Source organism: Megachile rotundata, chromosome 15, assembly GCF_050947335.1.
Source record: "Megachile rotundata isolate GNS110a chromosome 15, iyMegRotu1, whole genome shotgun sequence".
In the NCBI taxonomy this organism is placed as follows: Eukaryota; Metazoa; Arthropoda; class Insecta; order Hymenoptera; family Megachilidae; genus Megachile; species Megachile rotundata.
In genome coordinates this window covers 6,899,445-6,921,662 of record NC_134997.1, presented here as the reverse complement: position 1 = coordinate 6,921,662, position 22,218 = coordinate 6,899,445, and the positions used below count along the sequence as shown (strand labels likewise).

General features: G+C 33.4%; 1 protein-coding gene across 3 annotated transcripts in view; it reads left to right on the top strand.

Annotated features, from left to right (window-relative positions):
- Positions 1-22,218, top strand: part of LOC100876585 (opioid-binding protein/cell adhesion molecule homolog) — a 657,546-nt gene that overhangs the window by 98,707 nt on the left and 536,621 nt on the right. For 2 of the 3 annotated variants that reach the window (XM_076540714.1, XM_012288703.2), the window contains exon 2: positions 5,208-5,239. The gene's annotated coding sequence lies outside the window, so the exon portion shown is untranslated. Of the gene's footprint in view, positions 1-5,207; positions 5,240-22,218 lie in introns of those variants that run through there. The other variant, XM_076540720.1, reaches the window with a different exon arrangement.

Sequence of the window (22,218 nt, the reverse complement as noted above, 5' to 3'; positions counted from 1 at the left end):
AACCCCTTGTATTAATTTATCTCAAACATTCTTATAACATATATCACTTTGGTTCAAACTCCTCTGTAACATATATTAACTTGTCTCAAATATTTTAACCTCCTGTATTAAATTGTCTCAAACATTTTACTAGTGCGTATTGTCTTGTCTCAAACATTTCTATACCCAGTAATTTACTTAAAACTCTAACGACTCGTATTTTGTCTCAATTATAATTGTATCAATTTGTCTCAAACGTTTCTACACCAATATTTCAACGATAACCAATTCATGACAAAGCTTATAATATGTGAAATTAAGTAATCGATATGTAAGAGAATCGTTTGAAAGCATCTTGTAACATCAGAAAACGATGTACGTGTTCGATGAAACATAATAGCGTAACAGAAGTTTTTTTCGTATTGAAAATTACCGCCATTGTGTCGTACGAGTTTGAGCAATATTTTTCCGAACCTCATGGTCCACGTTTGAAATGCTTCGTTAGGGGTTAACATGACATCGTCGTGGGTAGCTGTCGAGCATTTTCGAGGGAAATATTTTGACGTGACAGTTGTCACGGGTAATCGGTGGCCTTCGGCGAACGGAATCTATATATATAGCCGCTCGCAGCTATAAAGGTTGTCCGTCAACAGGAGGTCTGTGCGAGAATAGTTGGTGTTACAGTGACAGTTCGTGACGGGGCTGTATGGTGGATCAGAAATCACGTGCAAACTTGCTGTTAGAAGCATATATACCCCTGGCTGTGTGTTACCGAAGCGTTTAAGCAGTGTCGAGATGCAAGTATACCGATAGAGGTACATGCCTCCAAAATTATGCATACCATCTGCGAATCCTGTTATTGAGATTGCTCTGTGATTTCAGTTTCGCTGACAAAGGGATCTCGCGGTCGCTGGATTTGGCTAAAACTTTTCCTGATAAATATAGAATCCGGATAACATCGTCGGATATATTTAATATTTATTTCTTTCATTCCGTGAAAGTGCAAATCGATTCCGCTATGTGCACTGCGAAATTGGACACGGTATTTTAGTTTGGAGAACTTGGATAAGAGTTACTGCGCTACATAAGTATCGTATGTTAATCATGCGGTTCATACGTTTAACATATGTTACATATGTTACATTTAAAATGTTACGTTTAATATATTTAACATATGTTACATATTTAACATATGTTGCATATGTTACATATTTAGCAGATGCTACATATGTTACGTATTTAACATATGTTGCATATGTTACATATTTAACATGTGTTACATATGTTACATTTAACATGTTACGTTTAACATATTTAACATATATTATATATTTAACATACGTGCATATGTTACATATTTAGCAGATGGTACATATGTTACGTATTTAACATTTGTTGCATATGTTACATATTTAACATGTGTTACATATGTTACATTTAACATGTTACGTTTAACATATTTAACATATGTTGCATATATTACATATTTAACAGACGCTACATATGTTACGTATTTAACATATGTTGCATATGTTACATATTTAACATGTGTTACATATGTTTAAGGTTAAATGCAAAATTTGTTACATGTATGATCACTGTTAATCATAACACATGTAACATACATGTTTAACGTTAGACATAAAATTTGTAACATGTATGTATCCTTGATACATACACATAGTTACGTGTCAAATAAGAAGCATGAGTAATCTTCCGAGATTGAAATTTGTTGAAAATATTGAGCGTCCATAATGGAGTCGCAGGGTGACATGTGGCGCCCCACCTTCGACACTGTTGAAGTCCACAGAATAGGATCTTACTGACACATGCTGACACATCGGATCATATGATGTGATCTCTTATGCTAACAAGGAAAATGACATGAAGTCACGTCGAACGAGAGACGACTTTTTCAGCCAATTACATTCGCATTCAAATATCGTAATTGACATTTGGTAAAAGCTGACTCATATTTGATCTAAATTAACGAGTCTGACCTATTTATGAAAATATAAACTAAAAAATAACTTATTAATACTAACGTTTCTAAATTTCATCCACATTCACAGCACTAGTTAATAATACATGCTAGTTCCGATAATTATCAATTATTAATTTGACATAAAATGGGGCAGTGCCAATCATCGAGGCTGCATAGAAAATTTGAAATTAATATAAATACTGTATTAATGTATGGAAATGTCTAAATGTACATATTGTTATAATGCATGTGTTTCACATATGAATATCACATATGTAGGTATGTATGGTGTACATGTATTGATACAAAGTATGCAATATAATGTATACTTATACATAATAGTATACATACATAACGTATCACACATGATACATATAATGTATCACTATATACATGTGCCTACATACGCAATATTCATATGTGAAATTTTTTATCTACTAACGCTATTTAATGTAATTCATATGTTAAAACGAAATAACCAATAATATTTAATATTTTACAAAATAAGTACATAATATTGAACATAATAATACAAAATAAGTATATGCTATAGAACATAACAGTAAAAAATAAATAAATTTTAATTCGTCAAAGAATGTAACATAATGTATGTTTGATCGTTACGTATTTACTCGAAAGTTGAATCCATGTGCCATTAACTATGGTGAAACTTTTATTCCGCATCTTGGATTGCATTCAACAAATTTTAGTCTAAGGCTTCGCGAAACTTCTTCGATAGCAAAGTTTAATCGATTCAAGGCAATCCAATTTCTTCGATTTCTCGCTGACCTGGAAGTAAAAGACCAGTTTCAGCAACGTATTTTTCGAAACTAAGCCTCAAGTGCTATATACGACATAAAATGCAGTTGACGCTAGTTTAATTTCACATTCTGATGGCTGTATTGTGCTTGGTCAGTTTATAAGTGAAAGGGAACGTTGGGTAGTTTTATTGAGCGGTTCCTGATTTTTAAATATGGATGATTAACAATTTTGGGGGACCTGAATTTTGGGATTTGGTAATTTGGGATTTTGGGATTGGAGAAATTTGGAAATTTTGGACTTTCATTAGAGGATTTGGAAATTTGGAAATTGAGAAATTTGAGAAATTTGAGAAAGCGTATAGCCGGATAATTTGTCAAATGTGCCCTTGAGTCGAATCAAAAACCCAATTCGTCAGTTGGTAGCATATCAAAAAAAAAACATCTCAAGTTTCAACCAAGTTTCAACCCCCTATCTCATCCGTGGGAGTAGTAAAAGGGAAAAAACGAAATTCCAGTTTTTGGCCTTTTTTGCCTATTTAATTTCGTTCAAAAATTCTGAAAAAATTCTGAGACATTGAGGTGCTCGTATTGCACATTATAGAATTTTTTCAGATTTTTTGATCGCAAATTGTAATTGTAAAAAATCAAAAACCGAAAAAAAATCCGAAAAATTGAGATTTTTAGTGAAGATGTCGGAGCACTACTTTTATATTAATGTGGTAGTTACGTATTAGCATAACTAATATTCCTTAATTTTTTCAGATTTTTCGGTGAAGTGCGCCGTAGTTGAAAAATCAAAAACCGATATATTCGTTTAAAACAGTACTTTCCGCTTTGAATTTGCTTGCTTTCTTTTGTCAGTACCTATATGTATTAAGTAATTTTAAATAGATTCACATTCATAATTAATACAAATGATATATTAGTTAATGAAATAAAATTTATTTATTAATTAATTTTACGTCGTAGACAGTTATATTCCAGAACATAAGACAATCCTTCAACTAAAGAATTGGTTAAGTGGTTAAGAGTTCTGTCTCGTTTTTCCACGTTATGTTTTTCATTTTCTTTTTTTGTAATAATTTAAATAATTTTGTTTTGTAATAATTTAATTTTGTAATAATACAACAGATTCAATCGCAGCGTTTTTCTTCTCCTTTCGTTATTCCCTGTTCAAATCCTACGGTCAATTAAACCAGTAAACATAGTCGAAATTATACCGTGTTTAGTCTCATTTTAACCGGGAAAATGTCAAGAATTGATTGGTAAAAGTTTAAAAACGAAAAAGTCAAAAATAAAAAAGTTTTATATTTGCATTAGTATAGTCTCACGGATATATTGGAACCGTGGATCATGTTACACTTCTCGGCGCGTGAGCTTCACGGTGTCGCGAGGGGGCTTCCCCCCACTGATCATTTTTTCGCGCGTCTCGCGGAGGCCGCGGTTCGCGAACTAGGCACCGCGACCGCTAGGTGGCCAGCCGCGAATCCTTTTTCTCAAAATAATAATGGGCCCCCGCGCCTATATTAAAGGACCGCGAGAAGGAGACGACAGCATGTTTCCGATTCACGTATACGGTCTTTACCTATACGTTGAAAGCGGAAGCATGCTCAGATTTTTATGTTAGGGGATAGCAAGTTGGTTTCATACCCGCGCCCCTAAGTGTCCCATTTTGGGAATCTGTATGGTTCCATTTATGGAAAGCATTCTGCTGCTGACCACCGATGACACACACTATGCCCCCTGCTCTGATAGGTACTCACCATGGTGACATCCCAAAGGAAGCTTCCGTCCCTGACCCAATAGGTGCCCCAAACCCTGAATGCCCCACACACTACACTGAATGTCCCAGACTCTGGAATGCCCTGACACCTGAACACACCCCATACCCCAAAAATGTCACACACCACTAGGTACCCAAGACCTACTGGTGCCCCATCCCCCAAAATGTTCCACACACCACTAGGTACCCAAGATCTAGTGGTGTCATATACCCCCAAAATGCTCCACACACCACTAGTTGTCCAAGAGCTAGTGGTGCCCCATACCCCCAAAACACCACATACTAATTGTCCAAAATCCAGTGGAGTTCCCCAGGACTCCTGAATGCCCCCCACACCACAAATTGACAAATATTATTACATGTATTAAATACTATTGTACATGTTTACTATTAATTGCAGATGACTTGTATCCTGTGATTGTTTGCAAATTTCTGATTTTGGAATCTGAGGAACTTGGAAATTTAGAATTTTGGAATTTGAGGGAATTTAAGAATTTTGTACTTTGAAGAGAAAGAATATGGAAATTATGGATTTTTGAAAATTTCCAAAATTTCATTCTTGGAACTTTAGAACGTTGGTACTTGGTAATTTCGAACCTTGATGACGAAAATGAAACATGTATAAATTAGAATATTTTAAAATCTATGTATTAAATTTGGGAATGTGTAAATTAAAATTGTAACTATATTTCTGTTGCAGGTTCTAACACAATCCCTCACTGGAGCCAAAAGGTAATTACAAATAAAGTTACATAAAACACCTTACTATTTCCAAAAAACTCAATTAACTTTTCTAAAATTGCCCTACGAGCAGACCACCATGCAGTTCCAATTAAACTAGCCGACTCCATTTTAAATAACAGAATTTATACAGCGTTTCAAACGAGTTGTCTGCCGAGCAAAAAATTGATACCAATTTTAACCCTTTTCCATTTTCAATCAGCCAGTAAATATAAAACGCTGGGTAAAAACTGCAATTACGTTCGCAGCAGTCTAACATTTTTTCGTTAAGAATCGCCGTGAAACGTTCATTTCTCTGGGGTGTAGAACGGTTTCGGAGCAGTGTTCTGCATACGTGTAGTTTTAAAAAACATTCGCATGTCATCAAGTCACTGGCGGATCGCTGGGAATATTGCACGCATTTTACGCGTGCATGCAATCACGTATGACATAACGTACACAGGTAACAGGAAACACATGCAAGAAACTACACGATCTAGCAAGCGGAGTCGTAGTCCTCTGCGTGCGCGCATATTCGCGGAAAGACCGAACAACTGACCCAGATACGTACAAAATGACGTATTATCATCACCGCGAGCGTATTATGAATTTTCAGCTTTTATTACGGCCAGCTGCGTGTATTTCCAGCTGATTTTACTCGAGGATGAATAACGACGGTGGCGACGTTTAATCCGTTTCGGCTTTTGATCCGTCAACTATTTAGATCCAGAAACGAATTGGAAGTGAAGGCACGAAATTCGAAATTGATTGGAGATAATGCTGTTATTAGCGAGGAAACGCTTTTGGACCAGGATGGGTTTCTACAATTTAGGTCTCAGAATAGCGACTTCTGTACAAGGCTGGATACATCGTTCTCTTCTTTACAAACTTTAGAACACTTTAGGTTTAAATCGATAATTACAACGTGTCATTCTTCATTTGTTAACTCGCAGTGTTACTATCTTGTCCTGTGTACATTATATATGTTTGCCGAAATCGCATCATTTCACTCCGTTTACATGTAGCCATGTCAATGGACTCCCCGTTCGTTTTGGGGTGCATTCCGAATTATCTTCGCTTACCAAGACTGTTATGTAAGCGCAGTAATTCGTCTATAGGTACATTCTGGTATGTTCATAGGTTCTGATAGTTAGGTCTTAGAATAGCGAGGACTTCGGTACAGGGTTGATATACCGTTTTTCTTCAGACACTTTAGTTTCAAATCAACAATTGCAACGTGTCATTCTTCATTCGTTAACGCGCAGTGTTACGCTCTTCTATGTACATACATACTGCAGCAGGATTATTTTTAAACGGTGAGTCTGATTTCAATTGCCTTGTTCACGAGAAATGAATAAGTGAACATTATTTGTAATTGTTCTGTTCATTATTTAACTGAGTTTTGACGAAAGGGCTACTCATTAAACGTTTAGACTGTCCCGCATAGGCGCTTGATCATGATCGCGCTCGCTGCAAGGCTCGAAGCTTTCACTCTCGCTTCTGCGCACGCGCAGTTCTCGCGCTCTGATTGGTCCGTGTTTTTTCTTAATAATTCAAAAACTAAGCTTCGAATCCCATTTTTGAAAAAGGAAATGTTGTTCAGAATCACTTGCTCTGCCACCCACTTCCAGGAGTTACACTAGTTGTGAGACACTCTGTATGCCGCATCATTTCACTCCCTTTCACATGTAGCCATGAGCCTCTGTTTTTGCATTATGAATTTTCTTCGTTTACCAAAACTGTTATATAAGCACATAATATATTGGTTATACAATTATCCACTTATAAATATCGACTTCAAACGATATGAAGTCTCTTGTGTTTAATTATTATTAAATATTGCTCCACATACAGTTAACAGTATGTACCATGTCGAATGTGGTTAGACATATTTCTCTTGGATCTCATAAAAAATTCAATGAATAGGCTTGTTGAATATATACATTTTTATTTTCTACTTATAATAAACACTTCACACTGTAGACTATGTAAATTAAATTAATGAGTATCCCTTGATCTATTTTGTAAATTAAGAAAGCACATATCGGTGTCGTGCAATAGTTCTATAAATATAAATAAATATTTGACAAATAATATAAAATTGATATTATGAATAATATGAAGTTCTCCGGAACTTCTTCAAAAGATATGAAATTCCTCGAAAGGATTAGCATTCAGAAACTGAACGATTCTTTGAGTACCGCAGAAAAACGCCAAAGCCGTTGATCACAATGCTTAATGGAAAACGAACTTCTTACAACGGTTCTCTAATTATGTAAAAACGAGGAATAGAAATAACGAGGATTAAGGGAACAAACGAGAATGAAGGAAAGAGAGTAGAAGGAATCTAAGAAAATTAGCGAGGACGAAAGTTGTCGCCACTGTTTCCCTCCTCTCCATTCCTCCATTTCTTGAAACGCGAGCAAAGCAACTTATCGTTTTAAATCTCATTTTTCACCTTGCAATTTTTGCTAAGTTTCTAGATTTTCAAATTACTGATCTTCTAAATTTATAAATTTTTGAGAGAACGTTGGATTGAAATATTTAATTTTTAAAAAAATTTTCGACTAAATTTTTTTACTTTTTATTAAATTTAATTTTTTTGTGCCTTTAATAGGTGATTGAAAAATTGGTCAAGTGAGAAGGTATTAATTTTTTCTCCGTTCTCCCCTAACACAAAGATAATCTTTTAAAAAATCTATTTAATATCTATTTAAATAATTTTACGTTTTCACTGACAATAGATAAAAACTGTGATACACAAAAGTAATTAATGAATCTGCCTTCCATTCAGAAATTTTTATTTTAAGAATTGAAAGTATTTTAGTCAAAGCGTTCACAAATTAAATTTCATGGTACGTCGCCAAAAAATGGCGTTATTAACCTCTGAATATTCTAACTATCCCGGAAGCTTTTTTCAGGAACCTCGCTGAATATTTCGGGTATCTCTCTATAATAATACTCCGGTAAAAAATCACATGCTTTAAAACGATGCGATAAAGGATCGGAACCCAAACTTCCTTACCGATTACAATAAACCTGGATTTACGTAATCCTTAAAGCATATCTCCATGGTGGCCTGCTACATGACATTATTCGGGATAGACGAAAGGATACATGGTATGTATTTTCGTTCGAATTCGAAACGCTTTATCCCTGTCAATGGTTTACTTTATCTGTATCGGAAATATTTCTATCTTTGCCCTGGGACCACCATTTATTTACCGGTGTACCGATTTGGAAGAAAGAAAACGAAGTACGAACGAACATGTGGGGCACTCTGTGAAGAATACACCGTGTAATACAAAAGAAATATTAAATTGGACAATGAATTTTCACTCTGAAATTCGGTCGATTCTCCTTGAAAATTATTACGGCAATACAGTGGTGCTGAAAAGTATTAACATTGTATTCTTTATTTTATTCGCATGAAACGTTCTACAATTTCGTTTGACCTTATAATTCTTTTAAGTTATTGCGCGAGTATATCATTGAAATTTGTTTTTTAAATGCAATTTTATTTGCAACCTTTGTTTTGTTGTGTGCTACTCTTTCGAAGTTAAAGTATAATGAATGCAATTTGAAGGGAAATTGTTGTATGATTACGCGATTTATTATTTACCACGTACACAATGCATAAGGCAGGGTTTAATTTTATTTTGAAAAATTAAATTTTGCGGGGTTTTTCAAAATTTTAATTTTTTAACTGAGTTTTTGTAGCATTTTCTGACTTTCTAGGTGGGGAAAAATTGTCGTAGTGAGGATTGAAACAACGCGCGGTATAATTAGAACAAGTGAATATAAGCGGATTATGAGAAATGAATTTCACTTTGACTAGAGTTTGTTTTGCTATGACTCGAGAGTCTCTTCGAATTTTTACGTTTCACAAAAGCTCGTACAATTTTTGTGACATTGGCGAAAGTTTCTAATTTTCTATTTAGCTAAAATTCGAATGGAGATGGAAATGCAATAACGTGTAAAGTGGGTCTTTACCCAAAGACCGTAGCAAGTAGTAAAACCAAGCAATACCTGGACACGAATAAAAAACTACAAACAAAAGACTACTGCTAAGGTTAAGGGTTCAGATGTGACTGACAAATCAAAAAATACTCGCCAGAATGGACTTGGATCTTATTGTTGCTACGGATAATTGATTTGAAACTACAACTGATGTAATATGCATTCCACGACTTAACATTACCTTAATCATGTAAATAGTTATATGATACTTTACAAATTCTGATGGCATTATACATAATTTTCTGTAATAAACAGTGACACACCTGGTGCGTCAGTTAAGTATCATTACTATTAACTGACGCACCAGGTGTGACACTGTTTATTACAGAAAATGACGTATGATGACATCAGAATACATCATTTTCTGTAACAACCAGTGACACACCAAGTGCGTCATAACTATTCACTGACGCACTAGGTGTGTCACTGCTTATTACAGAAAATGACGAAGCCATCAGAATTTGTTGATGAATTCAAAATTTGAAATGTACGGGAACAATACAGAAATTTGCAAACGTCAGACAGAATAACCAGTTTTTGTCTACCTTTAAAATAAGCATGAAAAGCAAACAAAGATAAAGCAAACTGATATTAAATAAAGCGATCATGAAATGGATATCATCTTTCAATTGTATTGAAGTTAACAAATATTTCGAACAAAGATCTAATGTACATTCGATGTACATTACACAATTTGAAACTGTGAAAAACGTTAAATCGCCAGAAACTTGTACAGAACTGTAATATGTAAGACCTAATTTTTAAATACCCCAATTTGTTTTCAGGAAAGATAATTTATTTCCACAAAAACTATTAGCAATGTACACGCGAGAGTGAAATGGTTGATGTTTTCCGATCATTGCGGTAAGGACGATGCAATCGCACACGCGAAATTCAAAGAATACGCGGCGTAACACCGGAAATTCGCGGTCGCAAATGCGATCGTTAGCAGATTCTCGTCGACGCGTGATAATTCCGCTCGACAATTTTAGCCTCGTTTGTATTTGCTAATTAATAATTAAACTGCCACCGAATGAACGGAATTACACGAAACAGCCCATACTTCCTGAAAACGAAACACATAAATTTGTTCCCTACTAATTTCCCTGAATATCGATGACCGTGGCGAATCATTTATAGCTTAACGTTCGGAGACAATGAGAAAAGTCATTAGTCACTTTTATGAACACTCAAATGCTGTTTTTCATTTTTTTTAATAAATTATGATCGATTTAATCCGAAATTACATTAGTCATTTTTATAAATACTGTTCGAATATTGCTTTTGATTTTTTTAAAATAAACTTTGATAGTAAAAGTTATTAGTAATTTTTCTGAGTACTATTTGAGTGTTGCTTTTAATTTTTTTAAATAAATTTTGATATACGTATAATCAAATTTTAATATTTTAAAATTGTACAAAAATTCTTTGAAATTCTGTATAAAATTCTATAGTTTGCAAAACCCATCTTAAAAGCACTTAGGACAATTTCTTCTTCATCCAATATCTTCATCTTCTATTTCATCTAAAATTACAGGAAATAATAAAATAAATAATATCTCAAATTTACCCCAAATTCAGAGTGAACCAAAACCGCCCCAAAGCCATAAAACTAATTGCATCCTCAACAAAAATTTTCAGTTACTGTAAATCACGAGTCACGAAATAAAATGAAAATAGCGAAAGATAGCTAAGCAATTTTAAGAAATAAATCCCGCATAAAAGTGGCCTCGCAATTTTCAAAAATAAATCCCGTATAAAGGTTTGAAAGAGCACGGTTCCTTTATGGAACGTTACTTTTATTGTTGATCTCGTGATAAGCATTATGCGAGGGCGAGTTCCCTCTCCTCCTTCCTTTTTACCGCGTTGATGTCACTACATGAACAATAAACTACCCGCAGCTGCCTGACGAATGTTCCAAGACGTTCATTAACATAAAACCACGATCAATATGGAGCTCGTGGGGAAGTTGGAAGACAGATTTTCATGTTGAAGTAACTGGAAGGCAATATGAAAAACTGTGGTATAAAGGTCTACGGCTGTAGAAGACGGTATTACATCGCGACCTCGTTTCATTTATTTGCTCCCTGAATAGTGAACAGCCACACGCATGTACCCATATTTTTGTGTACGTATACACGTGTGATATCGTGTACGCATTGTCTTTTTCACGATAAACACACTGCGAATATAACTAGAGTTCCCATGCGGTTTTATTCAAATTCCGCTATTATAACATGCAGATGTTTTAAATGGAACTCTTACTTTTTGGGGCTCTAGCTACGTTTCAACTTGACTATTTTCACATTTCGTTCTGATGGGAATTGAATAAATTTCGATGTGATCGCTTCTTGCTTTTACTGCTGGGGATTTTTAGCTCTGAAGCTATTCCTGTGGCTAATTAGGAGTGCTGGAAATTTGCTCTAAAACTGTGTTGAAATAAACGTGCGTTAAGGAGAGTTGAGACAAATTTTAGGTCTTTGAATGATAACAGTTTTGTTTCCTATTTATTGTATTAATAAAATTTCTAACACGTTTTAGAGGGGTTGATTTTTCTCTCAAAAGAACTGGCTATTCACTGTTATATTTTAAAAAGTTGCATAAAAATCACACAATTTCACACTGAAAGTCCACCGAAAAAATTTCCTAAAAAATATATGCAAGCAAACCACCCTCAGGAAATTAAAAACGCTCCTAAAAATAAAATAACCTAAACGACCCTGAAAAATAAATAAAATAACCTAAAAAACGACATTGAGAAATAAATAAAATAACCTAAACGGCCCTGAAAAATAAATAAACCTAAAAAATAAATAAAAATTTATCTTGAAAAGTCTTAATAAATTTTGTGCTATAAAAAGCTTGCAAGGTGTTTCAGTGAAAATATCGGAATTATTCGAAGCGATAAATCTGCCGTTGAAAGTTGCTCAGCAATCGTAGAGAACGTATCAGTGGAATACCTCGGTGTTATCGAGAAACGTTCCTGAAGGATCGAAAATCGTCAGGAAGACGCATCGCTGTCCCATCTGCCGGTTGAAATTTGTATCCAAGACTGTTAGTCTCGGTAAAAATTTTCACTTATCTTGCACGTCTGTGTCTCTTATCCCAAAGGACAAATTGGATAGTCCGACGAAAGGCTACGAGACGAGGGAACTCCATCCAATTTGCAATGCACAGCAGCTACTACAGCTGTTCTCATCCGTAGCCTAAGCGTTGCTAGCTGCCTTCTCTCGCGACACTCCTTGAAAAAGAATTAGTGATTTTCTCTTCTCTCATTTTTTTTTAGCATTACGGATATTTCTTGTGTGAATGTTGTTGAGATATTGTGACTTTAACCCCCTTGTGATGAGGTTTCGAATAAATGTGGAGCTTCTCATTCATCTGGATTTTTTGTTTACATATCTTGATCAAAGGTACTGACAAGTTTAGATTTTGGGAATTTAGGAATCTGAAAATGTTGCATTTTAGAAATCTAGAAGTTTAAGAAATTGTAAATTTGTAAGCTTGAAAATTTGGGGCTGCAGGAATCTAGAAGTTTTAAAAATTGTAAACTTGTAAGCTTGAAAATTTGAGAACATGGAAATTCAAGAATTTACTGCTCTGTAAACTTTGTGATATAAACATTTAAAAATTAAAAAATTTGAAAATTTGTAAACTTGATAATTTAAAAATGTGAAAACACAAAATTGCAAAGTACGTAATTTCAAAAATTACTTAATAATCAAGCCAATATTTCATTCCTATCACAAACTTCGTAATAATCCCCTTTCATAATCCAATTAAGTTTCCTCCAAATTTACGACTTTGCCTAAATTTCGCCATGCAAGAACTGTCCCAAATAATAACTGGAAGAATAATTGCTCCAACCATAAAGGAAGAGACTCGTTAAAAATTAATCAGTTATATTTTTACATCTTATATCTTTCTTCGCGTTATTGTCGTAGCTGCAATAAAAAGATTTCAGGTCGAAAAGAATCTATCACTCCGATTTAAATAATCGATGTACACTATTTTCGGTGCGTGGTGCAAAAATAGTTTCAGAACAGACAAAATGTAAAAGGGTCAAACTGTCTTCTTTGAGCTGTGAATTTGCTTCGGGCAAAATTAAATAATCGATCGAATCGTTCATTGCTGTTGTGCTTCGACGAAAAATGTATCCACTCGAAAGTGGTTTTGTACTTTTTTATTGCACCGAAAAAAAAATTGTGTACTCTGTGAAAAATGCAGGTCGAAAAATAGAGGTTAGCTGAAAGTGACTTTGGAAAATTGTTAATAGAAATGTTTCCTTTACATGGTTTTCCGATATTTTTGATTTGACTTTTATGGAGAGTAAATAATATTTTTTTTTAATTTGTGGAGTTTATCGTCTTTTTAGGTTTTACTAAAAAAAAATTTCTTTTGTGACGGTGAGTAACATATTGTATACATACGTGCACGTATATCAAATGTAGTTTGACGTTCATATGAAAATAATTATTATTTTTGTTAGTTTAAACTTCATACATGATTGAATACAGTACATCATTGAATTCAAATGAAATCAAGTTAAACGCGGCATTTCGGCACGAAATGGCGGCGCAAATCAAAATGGCTGCCGTCCGACATTCGCAAAGCAGCGTTTCGAACCTCATCTGGTAGAACACTAAAAGGCTTCAAAGCTTGAAATATTTTATAAATCCGATAAAATATAACTGGGTAATATAATAGATATCTATTGATAAAAAGATGTTTAACAAATTTTAATCTGCTTTGAGTAACTTCTTAAATTTTTCAGTTGAAAGCTTCGTATTTTTATACGATATACTAAATATTCCCAGGAAGAAATTTTCGAGTCCCAATGTAAACTAATAGAGACAATGATAAATTAATATCCAGTTAATCCTGCAAACGATGAAAGACATAATTATGATCCGCGAAAGCGTCAAGTGCTTGTTTTGAAAGTCACGCTAAATCAGCGATGCAGTCAGGATATCATTAGCATAAAGCCATTAAGTCGCAAACGCGCGTCACTTTTTTACGTTTTTCGTCACGAATGTATCGCGAAACATAGTTCACAGCCAGAACACGCCAGGGAATTCCAAAAATACCGTGCTCGAGCTTAGAACGTGACGTTCCAGTTCATACTGGCAGTCTGCCATCGGACTTTATATAATTCCGAGATGAGCTATGACTACTGAAATTAAGTACTGTTTATCCTTTACCCTTTGCTACGCTGCTGCATATATAACACGATCTGGGTACTCTATCGGCTAAGAACTTACCTCGTATTTCTGGAGAAATATAACCCCGAATCTGGTTGTTTACGGAATGAGTCTCCCAACGCCGCCGTATCAAACAACTCGTAAATCGTTCATTGCGGAACATTTTTCAAACTAAGGTGCTTGCGTTCCGCGCTATAATACTTTGCTATTCGCTGCAACAATGCTATACGATCTCCATAATAATTTTATCACGTGTACTTGGGTTCCACCACACGTTTAGCATATGGTTCCTTCCATGTATCATATAGGAGTTCAATTGGTTTAATTTACATAAATGCTAGAGCCCGGTAGAAAGCTAGAACATCGTAGGTACAAAATATAGCCGAGATGTAAATGAAAATACGTTTCGCAAATCGACCGTCTAAACTTTTGATGAATCCCTCGTGCAGATGCCACGATTTACTAGAAAAGCTTGCCCTTTCTATCTTGGTTAACCTTTGGGCACTGCCTCGATCTGTAGCAACTATTAATCACACCGCGTATTTTATTTCACTGTTTGTATCTTACTGGATGACTTCAGTTTAACGGGCGGTCATTTATCTGGCGCGGTACTTTACTTTAGCGATGCTGCGTAGCGAACTTTGCTCTCGATGTTAATGCTTTTGTTCTCATCATAATTATATTCAGATAGACCGTAGGTATTTTATTTTAAACTGTTTATTTCCTAATCGGGTGACTTAAGCTTAACAGACGGTCATTTAATTAGCGTAGTAATTTGACCTGGCAATGTTACGTTATAACTAACTTTATAAGCAATGTGAATGTTTTTATTCCCATCACACTTATATTTAAACCATTCCTAGATATTTCATAGTAAACTGTTTATTTTCTAATCGGGCGACTTACGTTTAACAGACGGTTATTTATCTAGCATAGTACTCAGTTTGGTAATGTTACCTTAAAACTGATTTTGTAGCCAATGTGAATATTTTCGTTATTATAGTTATATTTATAGTTATATAGTTATATTAGATAAATAGTAGATGTTTTAATCTGTTTGTGTAAGTTGTATGAGTCACCTTAACTCAGTGACTGAAGCATAACCGGCGGTCACTTAATTAGCGTGGCACTTTAAGTTAACAATGATGCTCTCTAGCAAATTTTAATGTCCATGACAGTACTTCTGTTTTCATTGCAATCACATTTAGATAAACTGTAAGTATCTTATCTTAAACGGCTTGTCTTATGATCGTGTAACTTAAGCATGACGGGCGGTCATTTATCTGGCGCGGTACTTCGCTTACACCACGAGTGTCATATACAAAATACACCAAAAAGAAACGTAAAATACTGTTGAAACAATAACGATTTATTTTTCCTGAGTTCATCAAAAATTAAACTAGATTCTGATTCACCATTTAAGAAACGCACGAAGCAGTAAATGGAACTAGAATTCCCGTGAAAAAGGAAGTTAGTCATCTGGACCGCGAAGGAGTTAATGGCGTCTTAAAGTTTATGGATGCGCTAACATGTTTTCGAAACTTTTTATGCTCCCGATGTGAACGCTGCGATGTGTTGTTTCATAGTGGGTTTGATTTATGATGGCCTCATGACAAATGTTTTGTCTGAAACTTGTGCTTGCGTTTCGTACCTGTCGTTACAGCACGTGTGTTTTAACGGCAACATTTATAACTTGAACTTCTATTCCCGTCATGGAATGTTAATGGTTACGTGATCGTTGGTTTTGAGTTGTTAGAAAGCGATTACTTATCGAGGAGGTGGATGTAATTCAGTTGGGCATTGTCGATGGAAGACATTTTTTTGGGGGTGGGGAATTTTGAAATTTAAGTTTGGGGAAATTTTTAAATTTATTTGAGGATTTTGAGATTTTGGTATTTGAACATTTAGGGATTTGGGAATAGTTGGAATTTTGGAATACAGGCATTTGGGGATTTTGGAATACTGATATTTGAGTATTTCGGGATTTTTGAATTTTGGTGTTAGAGTATTTGGAGATTTTGGAATTTTGCTATTTAGGAATTAGGGTATTTTGAAATTTTGACATTTGAGCATTTAGGGATTTTCAAATTTTAGCATTTGAGTATTTGGGAATTTTGGCATTTGAAAATTTGGGGATTTTTAAATTCTTACATTTGAGCAATTGGAGATTTTACATTTTTGGTATTTGAGGATTTAGGGATTTTCAAATTTTGGCATTTGAGCATTTGGGAATTTTCGAATTTTGGCATTTGAAGATTTGGGGATTTTTAAATTTTAGCATATGGAAATTTGGGGATTTTGAAATTTCTACATTTGAGTATTTGGAGATTTTACAGTTTTGGTATTTGAGGATTTGGGGATTGTGGAATTTTTGGAATTTAGGGATCTGGAGATAGTTGGAGTTTTTGTATTTAGGAATTTAAGAGTAGTTGGAATATTTGAATGTTTTCGAGAGTTCAACAGTTTAAGAATTCAAGAATTCAATGATCCAAGGATTGAAGGATTCAAAAATTGAAGAATTCAAGAATTGAAGAATTGAAGAATTCAAGAATTGAAGAATTGAAGAATTCAAGAATTCAATGATTGAAGGATTGAAGGATTGAAGGATTGAAGGATTGAAGGATTGAAGGATTGAAGGATTGAAGGATTGAAGGATTGAAGGATTGAAGGATTGAAGAATTGAAGAATTGAAGAATTAATGAACTGAAGAACTGAAGAACTGAAGAATTGGAAAATAGAGGAATTGCAGAATTGAAGAATTGAAGAATTGAAGAATTGAAGAATTGAAGAATTGAAGAATTGAAGAATTGAAGAATTGAAGAATTGAAGAATTAATGAACTGAAGAACTGAAGAACTGAAGAATTGGAAAATAGAGGAATTGCAGAATTGAAGAATTGAAGAATTGAAAGTTTCAAGAATTCAAGTTTCAAGAATTCGAGAATTCAAAAATTCAACAACTGAATTCAAGAATTCGGGAATTCAAACATTCATAAATTTAGGAATTCAAAAGTTCGAAAACTCGAAAATTCTGTATTTGCGGAATTGATATATTCAGAATCCAGTAAACTCCCAAATTTACAAGTTTTTATCAAAAAATTCAAGAATTTCGAATGTCAGTAATTTGAAAATAAGTGCACTCAGAAATCTACCCATTTTAAAAGCTTACATCTGATAACACGTGAATTGGTCAATTTAAAACTTTCAAAAAGTAGAAAACCCGAATTATCTCACTCACCTGCGCGCCACTGTTCTTGCTGTAAGGTCATCCACGATAATGTTCGCAGAAGTATTTACCTCGCACGGATTTTCACGTAATTTCACCGTAATATCATAAGCAATATATACACAAAACGATAATCCACCTTTTACATACTGTTCTTGCACCTTGGTGTTTCACCCCGTCGCCATAATCCTTTAATCGAACCATGTTATCACACACGCATTGAGAAACTCGATTAAGTTTGTTTCGTGTTTGACTTGTGCTTCTCCTATTCCCTTTGTAAATGTATTCTCGTGTTTAACACCTTTCGCGTTGGTTAAGTTAAATACATTGTCCTTTATTGTCTGACGTGCGCGTTGCCGTCATTATTGCGCTAGTGTTACCTTTACGAAACCGAACGTGTAATTACACACTGTCGCTGAACAAACGCTTTGTAATTGTCATTGACGGTTTCCTTGATGTCTTAATACCCTCATTTTCGACTAGCATTATATGGAATCGGTCGTATTCGTAGAATTAACGAGTGATCGCTCATGACAACAATATGGCGGCGTGGAGGTACTACGAAATGGAGCATCTAGTTTGAGTATTTAGGGTGGAGATTTAAGTTGGAGATTTGGGGATTTTAGGTTTTATGTAGTAAGGATTTTTTTGCATCTTGGAGTTTATATTTGGGGATTGCATTTGGGACTTTGTGTAATTGGGGATTTGACTTCGGACATTAGATATTTAGAGATTTGGAGGTTTGGAGATTTGGAAGTTTAGAGGTTTGGAGGTTTGGAGGTTTGGAGGTTTGGAGATTTGGAGATTTGGAGATTTGGAGATTTGGAGATTTGGAGATTTGGAGATTTGGAGATTTGTGGATTTGGAGATTTGTGGATTTGGAGATTTGTGGATTTGGAGATTTGTGTATTTAGAGATTTGTGGATTTGAAGATCTGTGGATTTGGAGATTTGTGGATTTGGAGATTTGTGGATTTGGAGATTTGTGGATTTGGAGATTTGTGGATTTGGAGATTTGTGGATTTGGAGATTTGTGGATTTGGAGATTTGTGTATTTAGAGATTTGTGGATTTGAAGATCTGTGGATTTGGAGATTTGTGGATATGAAAATTTCTGGATTAGGAGATTTGGAGATTTGAAGATTTGAGGACTTGGAGACTTGGAGGTTTGTAGATTTGGAGATTTGGGGATTTGGAGTTTTACGTATTTAGGTACTTAGGTATTTAGTATTTGGATATTTAGGTATTTGAGCACTTAGGCATTTGGGCATTCGGATATTTGGTCATTTAGGTACTTAAGTATTTAGGTATTTAGGCATTTGAGCATTTAGGTATTTGGACATTCAGATATTTGGTCATTTAGGTACTTAAGTATTTAGGTATTTAGGTATTTAGATATTTAGGTATTTAGGTATTTAGGTATTTAGGTATTTAGATATTTAGGTATTTAGGTATTTAGGTATTTAGGTATTTAGGTATTGAAGTATTTAAGTATTTATGTATTTAGGTATTGAGGTATTGAGGTATTGAGGATTTTGGTCTGTAGGTATCTAGAAATTTGTAGATTGGTTGTTTTCAAAGTTTGAAGAACTGAGGATTTCAGACTTCATGTATTTAGGGATTTGAGGGCTTTAAACTTTAATTATAGAGATTTGGCGATTTGAGCTTTAAGTATGTAGAGATTTGAGAACTTTTCTACTTAAATATTTAGAAATGTAGGGATTTTATGTTTCATGTATCTAGTAATTTTTAAATACGTTAATTTGCAAGTTTGGAGTTCTAAAAATTTGAGACATCTTGTATTTAAGAATGTGTAGACTTTCATATCTGAAAATGAATTTCAGAATTTATATATTTGTGCATTTATATTGTGTTAGTACTTTGTGTACAAGTTTCGTACTTGTCACTACCAATTTCCTTAATGTTTTAATTTAATATTAAGTATGAAGTATTAAGTTTGGTATTAAGACTAATAATTTGTGACTAGTATCATTTAAAATCGATCGTATTCGTTCAATTAACTCTTAACCTAAGATTTTTTCGACAACTGCGTTAAAGCTAATTAATCACTGTCGCAACCTTAAAATAAATAACAAAACTTTAAATATTAGATTTACTTTGAATTTTTACATTTAATCATGTAAATTGCAACTACTATTGAACTGGAAACTCAGTTATGGAAAAAATACGATTTATTTTCGTTATATTTGCACTGCGGTGTACGTAACAAGTGTAATACAATGTCATAAGAGGTTAACGAGTGATCTCACGTGACTCCAACAATATGGCGGCGTAGAGTTACAACAAAATGGCGTACCTATCTACTTTCAGTACTTTAAGCACACTCGAAGATTCAAAAAAATTGATGATTAGCAAATTTTACATTTTACGTATTTATTTTTGCATTTTGTATTTTATATGCGATTCATACGCGCCCGTAGGTGCTTCCCTATAAATTAGTTACAACAATGTCGCCATACATTTGCATATTCGTGTTGGATATCGCTGTATTTACATGAGATTACTTTATACGGTGAACTATAAATTTAATTCAACTCGTGTGGAAAATATATTCGCCCATAAATTTTGCCATTCATACAGCATAAACAAATAAATCATGATGTATAGAAAATGCTTTACTTTTTGTTATTTTCAAGTTTCACGCTCGATGGAATATCGTATCGATCTTATTTACTATGCAATTACAATTTATGAATGCTTGACATGATCGGAAATGTTCGAACTCAGAAGCTACATGATGAAGTTCTTATTCAAGTTTATGGTTAAATGTATAAATAAAAAAATAACATTTTAAAATTTTTCTATGTTTATTTTTCGGATCTTTATTAGAATTTTTGTACTCTGTGAATTGTAAATTTAGAAGCTGGGAAATTTTTTAATTTTTAATTTGGAAGTTTCCAAATGAAAAAAATTGACAAAATGAAAAAACTAAAAAATTCGACAAAATTAAAAAAATGAAGAAACTAAAAAATTCAACAGAATTGAAGAAATGAAAAAACTAAAAAATTCAACAAAATTGAGGAAATGAAAAATCTAAAAAATTGAATAAAATTGAAGATATGAAAAAACTAAAAAATTGAACAAAATTAAAGAAATGAAAAAACTAAAAAATTGAACAAATTTGAAGAAATGAAAAAATGAAAGACTTGTAAAGAAATTAAATTTGCTATATAAGTAAATTCGACCCCAATTTTGTATCATTTTTATTTCACAAATATAATTCTAGAAATCTATTAATATATCTACAATTGATTATTTACACTCGTTTAAATTTACGGTCCTTTATTTTCAACCCAATAAATTACTGTGAGATAAATGACCGCTTTTATGATGAAAAGAATTTCTCGATTTCGGGTCGAAAAGTTTGTCGAGGTAAATTTAGAGGCTGTCGTCGACGTTGAAGGAAATTCCTCGAAGATTGTTACAGAGACACCGGAAGAAAGGATGGTCTGATAAAGCTAGGACCAAGAGTAAAGCGGGTGTGTAAGAATTTCCTAATTCAGTTCGTGAATGACTGTTTCCGCTAAATTTGCAATATGTGCTAGAACAATGGTACAGAATTACTCTTTGTCCCTTTAATCAAACGTTTGCAGTCCCTTTTTTTAAATAAATAAGAAAAATAGTCGAGGAGTAAAAGGACGTTTCAATTAAACATATTTAAAAATGTTTTAATTTAAGTGAATTTAGGAAAAATTAAATTCTAACAAATTGAAGAATGTTTGAATTTTAACAAATTTGAAGAAGTTTAAATTTAAACAAATTTAAGAATGTTTAAATTTAAACAAATTTGAAGAAGTTTAAATTTAAACAAATTTAAGAATGTTTGAATTTTAACAAATTTAAAGAAGTTTAAATTTAAACAAATTTAAGAATGTTTGAATTTTAACAAAAATAAAGAAGTTTAAATTTAAACAAATTTAAGAATGTTTAAATTTAAACAAATTTGAGGAAGCCTATATTTAAACAAATTTGAGGAAGTTTAAATTTAAATAACTTTAAGGAAGTCTAACTTTGAACAAAATTTAACAAAATCTAAATGGCAACAAATAAAGTAACCTTAATTTAACAAAATTAAAGAAAATTTAAATTTAATTAAATATAAGCTATTCAAAAGTATAACCAAATTCAATTAACTTGAATATGAAAAAATTTAAGAAAATTTAAATTTAAATAAATTTAAGCTATTCTAAATATAAATAAATTCAAGTATCTTTAATTTAAAGAAATCTAAGAAAATTGAAATTAAAACAAATTTTGAGAAAGTCCAAATTAAACAAACTTAAAAAAGCTTAAATTAGACAAATTCAAAAAATCATAATTTTTACAAATTTAAGAAAGCTCAAACTAAATTTACAAGTGGAACTCTGTTCCTAACAAAAATAGACCCGCGTTTTGAAGCATGCTTTCTCCCGTAATAAACCCGCATATTTGAAAGTTGTTTTATTGAAAATCGTTTTAGTGCATATTTGCAAATTCAGTTCTTCCAGTCCGATAATCCGAAAAATCGCTTTATCAGAATGTGTTCGT